Source organism: Chlorocebus sabaeus, chromosome 10, assembly GCF_047675955.1.
Source record: "Chlorocebus sabaeus isolate Y175 chromosome 10, mChlSab1.0.hap1, whole genome shotgun sequence".
NCBI classification, from domain to species: Eukaryota; Metazoa; Chordata; class Mammalia; order Primates; family Cercopithecidae; genus Chlorocebus; species Chlorocebus sabaeus.
Genome location: NC_132913.1, coordinates 3,479,498 through 3,492,745, shown reverse-complemented (window position 1 = coordinate 3,492,745; position 13,248 = coordinate 3,479,498). Strand labels below are relative to the sequence as shown.

Genomic DNA, 13,248 nt, shown 5'->3' with positions numbered 1-13,248 from the left:
TAGAGATCTGGGCTCAGCCGGAGGGCCGGCCCACTGCTGTCACGTGGCCTCCATCCGTGTGCTTTATTGGCTGGTGCTGGCTCTACGGGGTTGAATTTTGGACGCTGCCTGCCATTCGTGGGGCGAGTTTCAGGCAGTTGAAGTAAAGAGAGACATCGGGGGAAAACCGCGAGAAGGCCAGCGTCCCTGGCCGGGCGCAGAGCTAGCGGACTAGGGCGCCCGGCTGTCAAGCTGGCCGGCGCAGTGCACGCTGGGCCGCCCCGGACCGGTCGCAGAGCCCGCCGGGAGTCGTAGTCCGGGATGGGCGCGCAGCATTGTCCGCTGCGCAGCTCGGGATCCGGATCGGGTTGTCGGCTGGGTTGCTGCCGGGCGCCGTAGCGCGTTGGCCATCCAGCATTGAGCTGCCCGCGGCTGTTCTCCCTAAGCACCCTCGCTCACGTTGCCTCGCCTCGCCTGACCGGCCGCAGCCTTCGAGACCAGCTTTAAATCGAGCCGACGACTGCCCGGCCCCGCCCGCGGGGAGGCGCGTGGGGTTCGGTGCCAGCCGCTCTCCCCTGGCCGGGCCAGCCTCTTGATGCACCGGGAACGGGCGCGCCCACCCGATTCGAGGGGCGGCCGGGCCCCATCTGTGTCTTTCGCTCCCGAGCCCCCAGCTAGAGTTGGCTTCAGCGGAATGCCTACTGTGCAGGATTATTCAACAAGCCGATTGATCACATTCTTCAGCTCTAGCAAGGCAAAGTCGTCACTCAAAAAGAACATTACAAATTTTTTTTGAAAGAAACTTCGGGGTAAATTTAATTTAAAATACTGATTTTTGATAACATTTGATCTTATGACAGCATTTATTTTTAATTACAGATAGGGTTACACTAAAAGTCATTTCTGACCTGCTTCCTTACCCTTATGGCTCCAAAATAAACTGTTAGGCCCTGAAGCAAAGGCGAACCTTGTTCTAGAGCAGTGTCTTTCTTGTATTAAAAAACGGCCTCATGCTCACATATAGGCTGTTTTGTGTTTTGCTTTTCTGTTGATGCACAAAGGAATCCTTAATATGTCTGTCCTCAAAGACCAAAGACAAGTATCTAGTAAAAAATGCAAATCATATCTAACAGTGAAGCTTTCCAGCAAAAACCTTCTGCTCTCGAATGCATAATTATGCCAGCATAAGATCTACTACTGCAGACTTTTAGCATAATTACCTATAGGCAGCAAAACCCTAGTCGATTGAGTGTCTGGTGCCTCTCAGACCTGGACTTCTCAAAGAGAATGGGCAAGGAGGACAAACAGGAAGAGACAACTATGCTTTGTGGAACAAGAGATGACTTTAAAAATAATTCTATAGCAGTCTTCCTAATTCCTGTCACAGACTTGATGTGCTTATCTGCTGTTGAGGCCACGGTTACCAGTTTCTAACCTTCTCTGTCTGAAAAACTAGAAATTAGATGCTCATATGGCCTAGAGCCAGAAGTGCAGGAGGCAGAAAGCCAGGGGCCAGTTTTTTTTTTGTTTGTTTCTGAATAAGGCGGCCAAATCCTGACTTAAAATAATCAGAATAAATGTTACAGAGTGATGGTCTTCCCAGCTGAGAGCCTTAAAATATGGCATCTGGAAGAAGGCCTTAGTCTATTGCTCCCAGGGTGGTACTAGATAGTCATTAAACAGCCCACAGATAAGGGAGTTACTGCTCCCTGGTTATTGGGCTGCCAGGAATTAAATGATGGAACTAAGTTTCACTTGAAACATTCCCAAATTAAAACAAAAACAAGCCTGGCTTTGAGCTGTTGAAAAGGCATTTTACTGAGAGATCCAGATGCTGTTGCTGTTCTTAAACGATGTTGAAAGGCAAAGGGTCAGGACTTTCAAAAAGTCTCGTTGAGGTTACCTCACATAAGCAACAGCCTAAACTGATGCAAAAATAAACAGAATGAAATTTTGAACAGGAGAAAGAAACTAAACTGAGGGCAGTGTATGCCATAAATATGGAAGAGGCTGTCTCTTATTTATCTTCTCATTTCCTGTACATAATACCGAAACCTGGTGTGTAATAGGCGTACAATTATTTGTAGCCCAACTGAATAAAGAAGGAAACCGCCGGGCGCGGTGGCTCACGCCTGTAATCCCAGCACTTTGGGAGGCCGAGGCGGGCGGATCACAAGGTCAGGAGATCGAGACCATGGTGAAACCCCGTCTCTACTAAAAAATAGAAAAAAATTAGCCGGGCGCAGTGGCGGGCGCCTGTAGTCCCAGCTACTCGGGAGGCTGAGGCAGGAGAATGGTGTGAACCTGGGAGGCGGAGCTTGCAATGAGCCGAGATTGCGCCACTGCACCCCAGCCTGGGCGACAGAGCGAGACTCCGTCTCAAAAAAAAAAAAAAAAAAAAAAAGAAGGAAACCAACAAGCAGTGGGCAGATAATATACTTGGGAAAGGAGAACTGCAGAGAAGCTGGGTGGCTCAAGGCCTCTGCATGATCCTCAAATGTCACTCCAATCTGCTCTGACGTAGCTGTACCACTCATCCGAATACCCCAGAACAAATTATCTGCCTCCCCCATGTACAACTTTTATCATTTCTTATCTTGAATGGTTATGTAGTAGTGGCTGGGCGCGGTGACTCACGCCTGTAATCCCAGCACTTTGGGAGGCCGAGGCGGGCGCATCACCTGAGGTCAGGAGTTCGAGACCAGCCTCAACATGGAGAAACCCCGTCTCTACTAAAAATACAAAATTAGCCGGGCATGGTGGCGCATGTCTGTAATTCCAGCTACTTGGGAGGCTGAGGCAGGAGAATTGCTTGAACCTGGGAGGCAGAGGTAGCGGTGAGCCGAGATCGCACCATTGCACTCCAGCCTGGGCAACAAGGGTGAAATTCCATCTCAAAAAAAAAAGAATATGTAGTAATGGTTGAGAGTCCACTGGGGAATCAGCCTGCATAGATTCAGATCCCAGCCCTGACAGTGAATACCTGTGAACAAGTTACGTCAGTGACTCAGGCTTATCATCTGTAAAAGGAGGATTATAGCATTCCTGCCTCATAGGGATGTTATGAGATTTAAATACTAGTAAGTCTATACATTATAAACCTTATCAGATTGGCGTGGTGAAAATGCTCAGTAACTGAGCCTCGTGGGCATTCGAATGTTGAGATCAGCATGAAGTTAGCCTGTATACTGGGCATACACATTCTTCTGGATTTGCTCCTTTTGTGAGCAGTCAATGAGCTAAAGGCATTTGCTAACCAGTAGGAATGAAGTAAGGTTTCAGACAGGATCTTGGTGGGTGATGTCGATTTTATGTGTCTCATTTGTCCCATTTCTCAACTTGAAGTGAGTCTGGCCTTGGTCTGCATCTGTGCTCTCCCCTCCACAAAAGGCAGGCCCGGAGAGACTCTGGAGATGGCCCATGTGTCCTGTGTGTCCTCCACCACTGTGTCCACTTCACTTCAAAGGTATGATCAGCACTGATCTGATTAAAAGAACTCTTTGTATATACAGATGTCTACATGGGTTGAGTATTTCAGAGGTATAAAGTAGTTTAAATACACAAATGAGCCCTCCACTGTTTTGTTTGTTAAGCCAGATTACTCTGAGGAGGTTTTCTTTTTCTTTTCTTTTTTTTTTTGAGACAGGATTTTGCTTTGTTGCCCAGGCTGGAATGTGGCTGGAGTGCCGTGGGAGCACGATCATGGCTCACTGCACCCCCCTTGACCTCCTTGGCTCAAGCAATCCTCCTGTCTCAGCCTCCCAAATAGCTGAGATCACAGGTACGCATGACCACAACCCAGCTACTTTTTGTATTTTTTGTAGAAAATGGGGTCTCCTTATGTTGTCCAGACTGGTCTCCAAACTCCTGGGCTCAAGCAGTCCTCCCACCTTAGCCTCCCAAAGTGTTGGGATTGCAGGCATTAGCCACTGCGCCCAGCCTGAGAAGATGTGTTTTAAACTTTGTATGTCACTTGGGTATAGAATTTAACATTTAAAAAGTTCTAAACTTTACTAGCGGCCAGGCACAGTGGCTCACGCCTGTAATCCCAGCACTTTGGGAGGTGGAGGCAGGCAGATCACAAGGTCAGGAGATCGAGACCATCCCGGCTAACACAGTGAAATCCTGTCTCTACTAAAAATACAAAAAATTAGCCGGGCGTGGTGGCGGGGGGATGTAGTCCCAGCTACTCAGGAGGCTGAGGCGGGAGAATGGCGTGAACCCGGGAGGCAGAGCTTGCGGTGAGCTGAGATCGTGCCACTGCACTCCAGCCTGGGCGACACAGCCAGAGTCCGTCTCAAAAAAAAAAAAAACTAGTACTCCCAATGAAATAAATGCAACAGAGTTTGAGAGCTCAAGTCACATATTTATTCTGTAAATACTCTCTAAATGGCTACTCTGTAACCAAACATTTTATATTGCTTTTTTATCGAGAGAGGACATACACATTTAGGATTCACACATCTCAACTGTACAGCTTGACCAGTTCTTACATTAGTATGCATCCATGTAACCATCATCCAATTTAAAATGTGGAATATTTCTAGCAGCTCAGAAGGTTCTCTTGTGCCTTCTCCCAGTTCCTAATCCCCCCTCAAAAGATACCCATTATTTTGACTTCTATCACCGTGGTATAATTTTGCCTGCTGTTGAATTCATGGAAGTTCAAATCGACTCCTACAGTATATACTCCTTTGGCTCTGGTCTCTTTTGTTCACCATTATGTCCAGGAAATTCATCCCTTTGCTTACGTGCAACTATAGTTCATTCTTTTTCTCTGATGCACAGAATACTATGCCATTCAATACACATTGAACAATATGCCAGTTTGTTTGTCTGGCATTATTTTTAAAGCAATCTTGTTCTCTTCTCTGAATCTAGAGATTTAAGCTTTTTACAAGATCTCCTGTTGTTTTACAGCCTCAGTGAGGGACTTGAGATGGAAGGTAGGAAAAATATGGTTCCTTCATGTACACTAAATGTAGCTCACTCTCAGATTTTCATGACTAAAGATGTTGGGCCGAGGCTGGGTGCAGTGGCTCACGCCTGTAATCCCAGCACTTTGGGAGGCTGAGACGGGTGTATCACCTGAGGTCGGGAATTCGAGACCAGCCTGGCCAACATGGCAAAATGCCATCTCTACTAAAAATACAAAAATGAGCCAGGCATGGTGGCCCATGCCTGTAATCCCAGCAACTTGGGAGGCTGAGGCAAGAGAATCGCTTGAACCCAGGAGGCCGAGGTTGCAGTGAGCCAAGATTGTGCCACTGCACTCCAGCCTGGGCAAAAGAGTGAAATTCCATCTAAAAAAAAAAAAAAAAAAGATGTTGGGCCTAGCATGGTGGCTCACGCCTGTAATCCCAGCACTTTGGGAGGTTGAGGCGGGAGGATTGCTTGAGGTCAGGAGCTTGAGACTAGCCTGGACAACATAGTGAGACACTGTCTCTATAAAAATAAGTAAATAAATAAAGATACTTGTATCCACCAGGGTCCAGTCTAGAAGGAGTTATTTCAGAGATAGCAATGCACCTTTGTTTGTCTAGCCTCAGGGCTATGCTACATACCCTTCTTTCTGCCGTAATCTTACCTGCGGAAACTTTAAGCCTTCTGACATCCCACAGATCATCACATTGATTCCCAATTACACTGATTCCCAATGAGCAGGAAGTGGTAAGTACTTTGGATTCATTGGAAAACCACATGTGTTCCAGAAGGTGGTACATAAACTCTAGTTCTGATTCCAAGGACTGTATCAGTTAAGGTCCAGGAAGGAAAAACCACACCAGGCATTTCAAACAAAAGGAGATTTTTGGTCCCATGGCTAGAAGGCTGAAAGAATGAAGCAGATGTTGAGGTAACCCAAAAATGAGCAACTGCAGGAAGGAGCTAGCCCCCCTAGGGCTGGGAGAACAAAAAGGAAGAATTAGCATTACTAGCGCCTGGGAACTTGGGTGGACGTGTCACCATGGGGCTGGTGTTGGGGACTCTAAGAGGCGCCCTTGGGCCAGTGTTGAAGAGCCTGAGAAGTGGGGAGCTGGAACCTCCTGCACTTGTTGGAGGGGTGCCATCGTTGCTGAAATCAGGAAGAGATGTCCTTTTTTTTCTCCTTCCACCGTCTGGTCTTTCCCCAGCACCTCCCACTGGCGGAATCTAAAAGGAACTCAGGTGGCGAGAGTGTCTGGGAAATGCAGTTGCAGACTTCTGGGCCCAACGTTGAGAAGAGTGGGCTTGGCCTGAGCAAGAATAGGTAAATAAGGGCACAGCCATCACCTCAAGGTGTGACCGAAGTGAGAAGATTGCATCTGGCTCCTCTGGGAATATGCCAGCAGCAGCTCCTTCTGGCTTGGTTGAAACCTTAGAAGTTCTGGGCCTACTCCCAGTAATGCTGAAAACTCACCATCCCTAGACTATCTGGCAGCTTAGGACCTGCTGTGCTCCTGGCCTCCTGGTTCCTAGCATACAACAGGGGGAGGAAAGAGCCCATCGCAGCTACGCTTTCCCTTCCGAGCCCTCTCTGAGGTCAGTGAGATACACTCCAAAAATTCATGCCTTACACATGTTGCAAGGACTCTCTTAATATAGTGAGTTTAAGTTCAGAGAAGGAAACAAATGAGAACAAAAGACTATTTTATTCTCCCTCACTTTTTTGGTAGGAGGCCTTGATGTGCAGACGTTGATGGGGCAACGATAAGACCAAATAAACAACTGACATCTAACCCCAGAAGGAGAGCAAGGACCTGGGACCCAGAAGGAAGAGGCCGTGAGAAGCACAAAGTGCAGGCATGGACATGATGTGTATAGAGGACAGGACGGTCATGCGCACAGAGGACAGCCATGCGCACAGAGGACAGCCATGTGCACAGAGGACAGCCATGCGCGCAGAGGACAGCCATGTGCACAGAGGACAGCCATGCGTGCAGAGGACAGCCATGCATAGAGGACAGCCATGCGCGCAGAGGACAGCCACACTAAGCTTTGAGGCTTCTGGGGGCAACACAGAGTGACCATTTGAATGGAAATCCCTGAACAGACACAGAGAAAGAGAAACCATCCAACGACTGGGGGTGACACCAGGTTTGCCTGGTGGCCTGGGGACTCCTGGCTCACTGGTCCCATGTCTCCCCCAGCCCATCAGAATTCATGAAGGCTGGCCAGGCACGGTGGCCCACGTCTGTAATCCCAGCATTTTGGGAGGCCGAGGCGGGCGGATCATCTGACTTCGAGACCAGCCTGGCCAACATGGTGAAACCCCGGCTCTACTAAAAATACAAAATTAGCTGAGTGTGGTGGCCCATGCCTGTAATCCCAGCTACTCGGGAGGCTGAGGCAGGAGAATCACTTGAACCCAGGAGGCTGAGGTGCAGTGAGTGGGGATCACGCCATTGCGCTCCAGCGTGGGTGACAGAGTGAGACTCTGTCTCCAAAAAAAAAAAAAATACATGAAGGCTTTCCTACCACACCATGCACGTGGGACACGTCAGAGTTGGGCGCTCCATGGATCTACAGCAAGGCTGTTCGACTAAGAGTGAATAAATGGGTGCATTCCGTGGGCTGAACATGTCAGGAATATTTTCTTCTTAGGGCAGCGATCTTAACTTCTGGAGAAATTGAGTTCCTAAGCCGTAGAGCCTTAGAACCCTGGCACACGTTTCTGTGGAGAAACAGAGAGCCGGGACATCCCAGTCCGCACTCGTCTTTCTTCTGACTGACACCAGCCATAGGAAGCAAGGCCAGGGAGAGCCCCGGGGCCGCGGCGTGTCTGCCCGGAGCAGGGTGGGGAAGCACAGGCACGTCTGCGCCGGGAAGGAACCGGGTTTTTCTAGTCTCTAAGCACAGAGGTATTTTTGACTCAGCACCGTGAAGAGACGACAATAGCTCAGCTTCTGCCAGCTGCCTGATTTAGACACGAGACCTTCACTACATATTTCTGTCTCTTGCCCTACTCAGAAGGACTTAAAAATCCCCCAAGACGGAACTGAGTTTTCCTCTCTTCATTTTTTTAAATTACACTGTTTGAAGAACCCCAAACACATAAGGCTTTGGGCCTCCAAGACCATGTAATCCATTGTGCTTGTGTGCAAGAGCTGCCGCCGGTAGAGGTAGCAGGAATGGCTGGGTCACTCAGCAGGTCCCCTGCCCATCTTCCCACCACCCCTTGCCCCACCCACCGGGAAGGAGGAGGGAACCCAGGCTGCTTTGAGCAGTCATGGTGCCTCTACCTGGAGCCCAATGCACTGTCTTGGGGGCCGGTATTTCCCGGGAGGGCTGTTGTGTGTTTCCCTGTCTGTTTCTCTTTCTGCAATAGGAGCTCTTTCCAAATGAACTGAGGATCATCCACCTCCACCCCTCAGCTCTCAGCATAGAGGTGTACACAAAGTACATGCTCAGTAAATGTTTAACAGATGTATTTTTAATTATTTTATTTTACTTTTTTTTTTTTTTGAGACAGAATCTCGCTCCATCACCCAGGCTGGAGTGCAGTGGCCTGATCTTGGCTCACTGCAGCCTCCACCTCCCAGGTTCAAGTGATTCTCCTGCCTCAGCCTCCCGATCAGCTGAGATGACAGGCATGCGCCACCACGCTCAGCTAATTTTTGTATTTTCAGTAGAGATGGGGTTTCACCACGTTGGCCAGGTTGGCCTCGAACTCCAGACGTCAAGTAATCTTCCCGCCTTGGCATCCCACAGTGCTGGGATTACAGGCATGAGCCACTGCACCTGGTCTATTTATTTATTTATTTTTGAGATGGAGTTTGGCTCTTGTTGCCCAGGCTGGAGTACTGCCCAGGTGATCTGCCCGCCTTGGCCTCCCAAAATGCTGAGATTACAAGCGTGAGCCACCGCACCCAGCCTTTATCTTGTAGTCTTGCTGAACTCACTTATTAGTTCTAGAGGGTTTTTTTGGTAGATTCCTTGGGATATTCATGGGAATAGTCATATCATCTGCAAACAGGGACAGTTTTATTTATTGCTTTCCAATCTGTATTCCTTTTCTTTTCTTTCTTTTTCTTTTTCTTTTTGTGTCATATTGCACTGGCTATTTCCAGCTCCATGTTGAATACATACTTTACTTTAAAAATAGAATTTTAAAAATCTTTTCTTTCTTTTACAAGTTGCAAAACGCTTTTTCTCCTAAACCATCTTCAGCATTTAAAAAATGCATCTGTTAGGCTGGGGATGGTGGCTCATGCCTGTAATCCCAGCACTTTGGGAAGCCAAGGCAGGCAGATCACCTGAGGTCAGGAGTTTGAAACCAGCCTGGCCAACATGGTGAAACCCTGTCTCTACAAAAAATACCCCATCTCTACAAAAAATGGTGGTGAGTGCCTATAATCCCAGCTACTCGGGAGAATGAGACATGAGAATCGCTTGAACCCGTGAGGCGGAGGTTGCAGTGAGCTAAGATGGCGCCGTTGCACTCCAGCCTGGGCAACAGAGCGAGACTCCGTCTCAAAACAAAAAAGAAAATAAAAGGCCACAAGACACGAAAATCAACTGTATGCAGTAGTCCTTCAGTATCCATTGGAGGATTGGTTCCATGATGTGATGCCAAAATCTTCGAATGCTCACATCCTTGACATAAAGTGGCATAGTATTTGTATATAACCTACACATATCTTCCTGTATACTTTAAGTGACCTCTAGTTTACTTATGATATCTAATACAATGTAAGTGCCTTGTAAATAGTTATTATACCGTATTGTTTAGGGAAGAATGACAAGATAAGTCTGTACATGTTCAGTATAGATGCAATTTTCTTTTCTGAATATCTTCAATCCAAGGCAGGTTAAATCCGTGGATGTGGAACCCGTAGATATAGATGGCTAACTGTACCAGCTATGAACATGTGGAGGCTGAAATTAAAATGTATATCAGTTACAATTGCTCAAAAACTATTCAGGTATAACTCTAACAAAATATGTAAATTTATATAATGAACACTATGAATTGCTGATGAAAGAACTGAGAAAAAGATCTAGAGAGGGGAGAGACATATCTTATTCATGGATTGGAAGATAACTTAATAGAGATGTTGGATCCTCCCAAATTGATCTATGTACATGTTTAATGCATTTCTTATCAAAATTCTACCAAGGATTTTCTGCCAGGTGAAGTGGCTCATGCCTGTAATCCCAGCACTTTGGAAGGCCGAGGTGGGTGGATCACCTGAGGTCAGGAGTTTGAGACCAGCCTGGCTAACATGGCGAAACCCCTCTCTACTAAAAACACAAAAAATTAGCCGGGCATGGCAGTGGGCACCTGTAATCCCAGCTACTCAGAAGACTGAGGCAGGAGAGTCGCTTGAACCCAGGAGGCGGAGGTTGAGGTGAGCTGAGATCACGCCATTGCACTTCAGCCTGGGCAAAAAGAGCGAAACTCCATCTCAAAAAGAAAAAAAAAGAAAGAAAGAAAAAAAGAAAGAAAAGCTATTCTAAAGTTGCTGTGGAAAGACATGGAAACTATAATAGCTAAAACAATTTTGGAAAAACAAAACAAAACAAAAGGGACAGTAGGAGGACTCACTCTACCTGATACTAAGGCTCACTCTGTAGCTATAGCAGGCAAGACCGTGGGGCACCGGCTGAGGGACAGACACAGAGATCACAGAATAGAGAGCTCAGAGAGAGTCCATGTTAGTGCAGCCAATTGGTTTTTTTTGGGGGGAGTACGGGATGGGAGGTAGGTTGTTTGTATTGAGACGGAGTCTCCCTCTGTCACCTAGGCTAGAATGCAATGGTGTGATCTCGGCTCGCTGCAACCTACACCTCCTGGGTTCCAGTGATTGTCCTGCCTCAACCACCCAAGTAGCTGGGACTACAGTCGTGCGCCACCACACCCAGCTACTTTTTCTATTTTTAGTAGAGACGGAGTTTCGCCATGTTGGCCAGGCTGGTCTCGAACTCCTGACCTCAGGTGATCCGCCTGCCTTGGCCTCCAAAGTGCTGGGATTACAGGCATGAGCCACCGTGCCCAGCCACCAATTGTTTTTTGATAAAGGTGCAAAAACTGTTCAATGTCGAAAAGAGATTCTTCTTTTTTTTGAGACAGAGTCTCACTCTGTTGCCCAGGCTAGAGTGCAGTGGCGTGATCTCAGCTCACTGTAACCTTCGCCTCCCGGGTTCAAGCGATTCTTTTGCCTCAGCCTTTCGTGTAGCTGGGACTAGAGGTGCGTGCCACCAAGGCCGACTAATTTTTTGTATTTTTAGTAGAGACGGGGTTTCACCGTGTTGGCCGGGATGGTCTCAATCTCCTGACCTCATGATCCGCCCGCCTCAGCCTCCCAAAATGCTGGGATTACAGGCGTGAGCCACTGCGCCCGGCCTAAAAGAGATTCTTTTCTTTTCTTTTCTTTTTTTTGTTTTTGAGACGGAGTTTCGCTCTTGTTGCCCAGGTTGGAGGGCAGTGGCGCCATCTTAGCTCACTGCAACCTCTGCCTCCCAGGTTCAAGTGATGCTCCTGCCCCAGCCTCCCGAGTAGCTGGGATTACAGGCACTGCCACCACGCCTGGCTAATTTTTGTATTTTTAGTAGAGATGGGGTTTCACCGTGTTGGCCAAGCTGGCGTCAAACTCCCAACCTTAGGTGATCTGCCCACCTCAGCTTCCCAAAGTGCTGGGATTACAACCGTGAGTCACTGCACCCCACCAAAAAGAGAGTCTTTTCAACAAATGATGCTAGAGTTGTTAGAAATCCATAGGGGGAAAAAAAAACTCTGGCCTAAACCTCACACTTTCTATAATAATTCAAAATGGGCTGGGTGCGGTGGCTCATGCCTGTAATCCCAGTACTTTGGGAGGCCAAGGTGGGCAGATCACAAGGTCAAGAGATCGAGACCAGCCTGGCCAACATGGTGAAAACCCGTCTCTACTAAAAATACAAAAATTAGCCAGGCGTGGTGGTGCACACCTTTAATCCCAGCTACTCGGGAGGCTGAGGCAGGAGAATCACTTGAACCCAGGAGGCAGAGGTTGCAGTGAGCCGAGATAGCGCCACTGCACTCCAGCCTGGTGACAGAGTGAGACTCCGTCTCAAAAAAAAAAAAAAAAAAAAAAATTCAAAATGGATTGTAGCTGTAAATGTAAAAAATAAAACTATGAAACTTTTAGAAAAAAAAACGTAGTAGGAAGTTTTCAGGACCTGTAACCTAGTGAATAGTTCTTAGACATAATGCCGAAAGCACAATTCACAAAAGAAAAAAAAAAAGTGGGACCTCATCAAAACTTTTGCTCTGTGAAAGTCCCTCAAAGAGGACAAAAATGCAGGCTACAGACAGAGAAAATACTGATAAAGGACACATATCTACAATATAGTGTCTTTTTTTTTTTTTTTTTTTTTTTTGAGACGGAGTCTCGCTCTGTCGCCCGGGCTGGAGTGCAGTGGCCGGATCTCAGCTCACGGCAAGCTCCGCCTCCCGGGTTCCCGCCATTCTCCTGCCTCAGCCTCCCGAGTAGCTGGGACTACAGGCGCCGCCACCTCGCCTGGCTAGTTTTTTTGTATTTTTGTAGTAGAGACGGGGTTTCACCGTGTTAGCCAGGATAGTCTCCATCTCTTGACCTCGTGATCCGCCCGTCTCGGCCTCCCAAAGTGCTGGGATTACAGGCTTGAGCCACTGCGCCCAGCCAGCTTTATTTGCAATAGCGGAAAACTGGAAAGAGCCCAGATGTCCTTCAACAGGTGAGCGGTTAAACAAGCCGGTACATCCACACCATGAAATACTACTCAGCAACAAAAGGGAATAAACTCTTGATAAACCCAACAACTTGGATGGATCTCAAGGGCTTTATGCTCAGTGAAAAAGCCCATCTTGACCCAGAGGGTGTAACTCCCTTTATATAACATTCTTGAAAGGACAGAGTTAATGGAGAACAGATTAGTGGCTGCCAGGAATTAGGGATGGGAGGGAGAAGAGGGTGTAGGTGTGACTATAAAGGCATTGCTCAAGGGGGATCTTTGACGGCAGTTGTGGTCACCCTGATCTACCTATGTGATGAAATGACATTGAACTATACACACTCTTTCTGCCAGTGTCAATTTCCGGCTTTTGATACAGTTATAGAAAATACACCCAATGGGAGGAAGTGGATTGGTCCACGGGACCAACTGAAAATGCTGTTTCTTTGCAACGTTCAGTGAATCCGTAATTATTTCGAACTAAAAAGTGAAAAAAAAAAAAAAAAAAAAAAACCTTGGCAAAAACCAAAAGAAATGAAGCTTGCATCGATGTCAGGTAGGAGCAGCTATATAAATTGTGGGGCCATCCAGCCCCGT

The 13,248-nt window shown here is 47.4% G+C and overlaps 1 long non-coding RNA gene across 2 annotated transcripts; it reads left to right on the top strand.

Annotated features, from left to right (window-relative positions):
• Nucleotides 1–33: 33 nt before the first annotated feature.
• LOC140712551 (uncharacterized) lies at nucleotides 34–7,452 on the top strand. Of its 2 annotated transcripts, XR_012094156.1 has the most exons (3): nucleotides 34–788; nucleotides 3,325–3,445; nucleotides 6,633–7,452. It is a non-coding gene; the product is annotated as an uncharacterized lncRNA (long non-coding RNA). The 2 variants fall into 2 exon arrangements; XR_012094155.1 differs by having other exon boundaries at nucleotides 3,325–7,452.
• The last annotated feature ends 5,796 nt before the right edge of the window (nucleotides 7,453–13,248 follow it).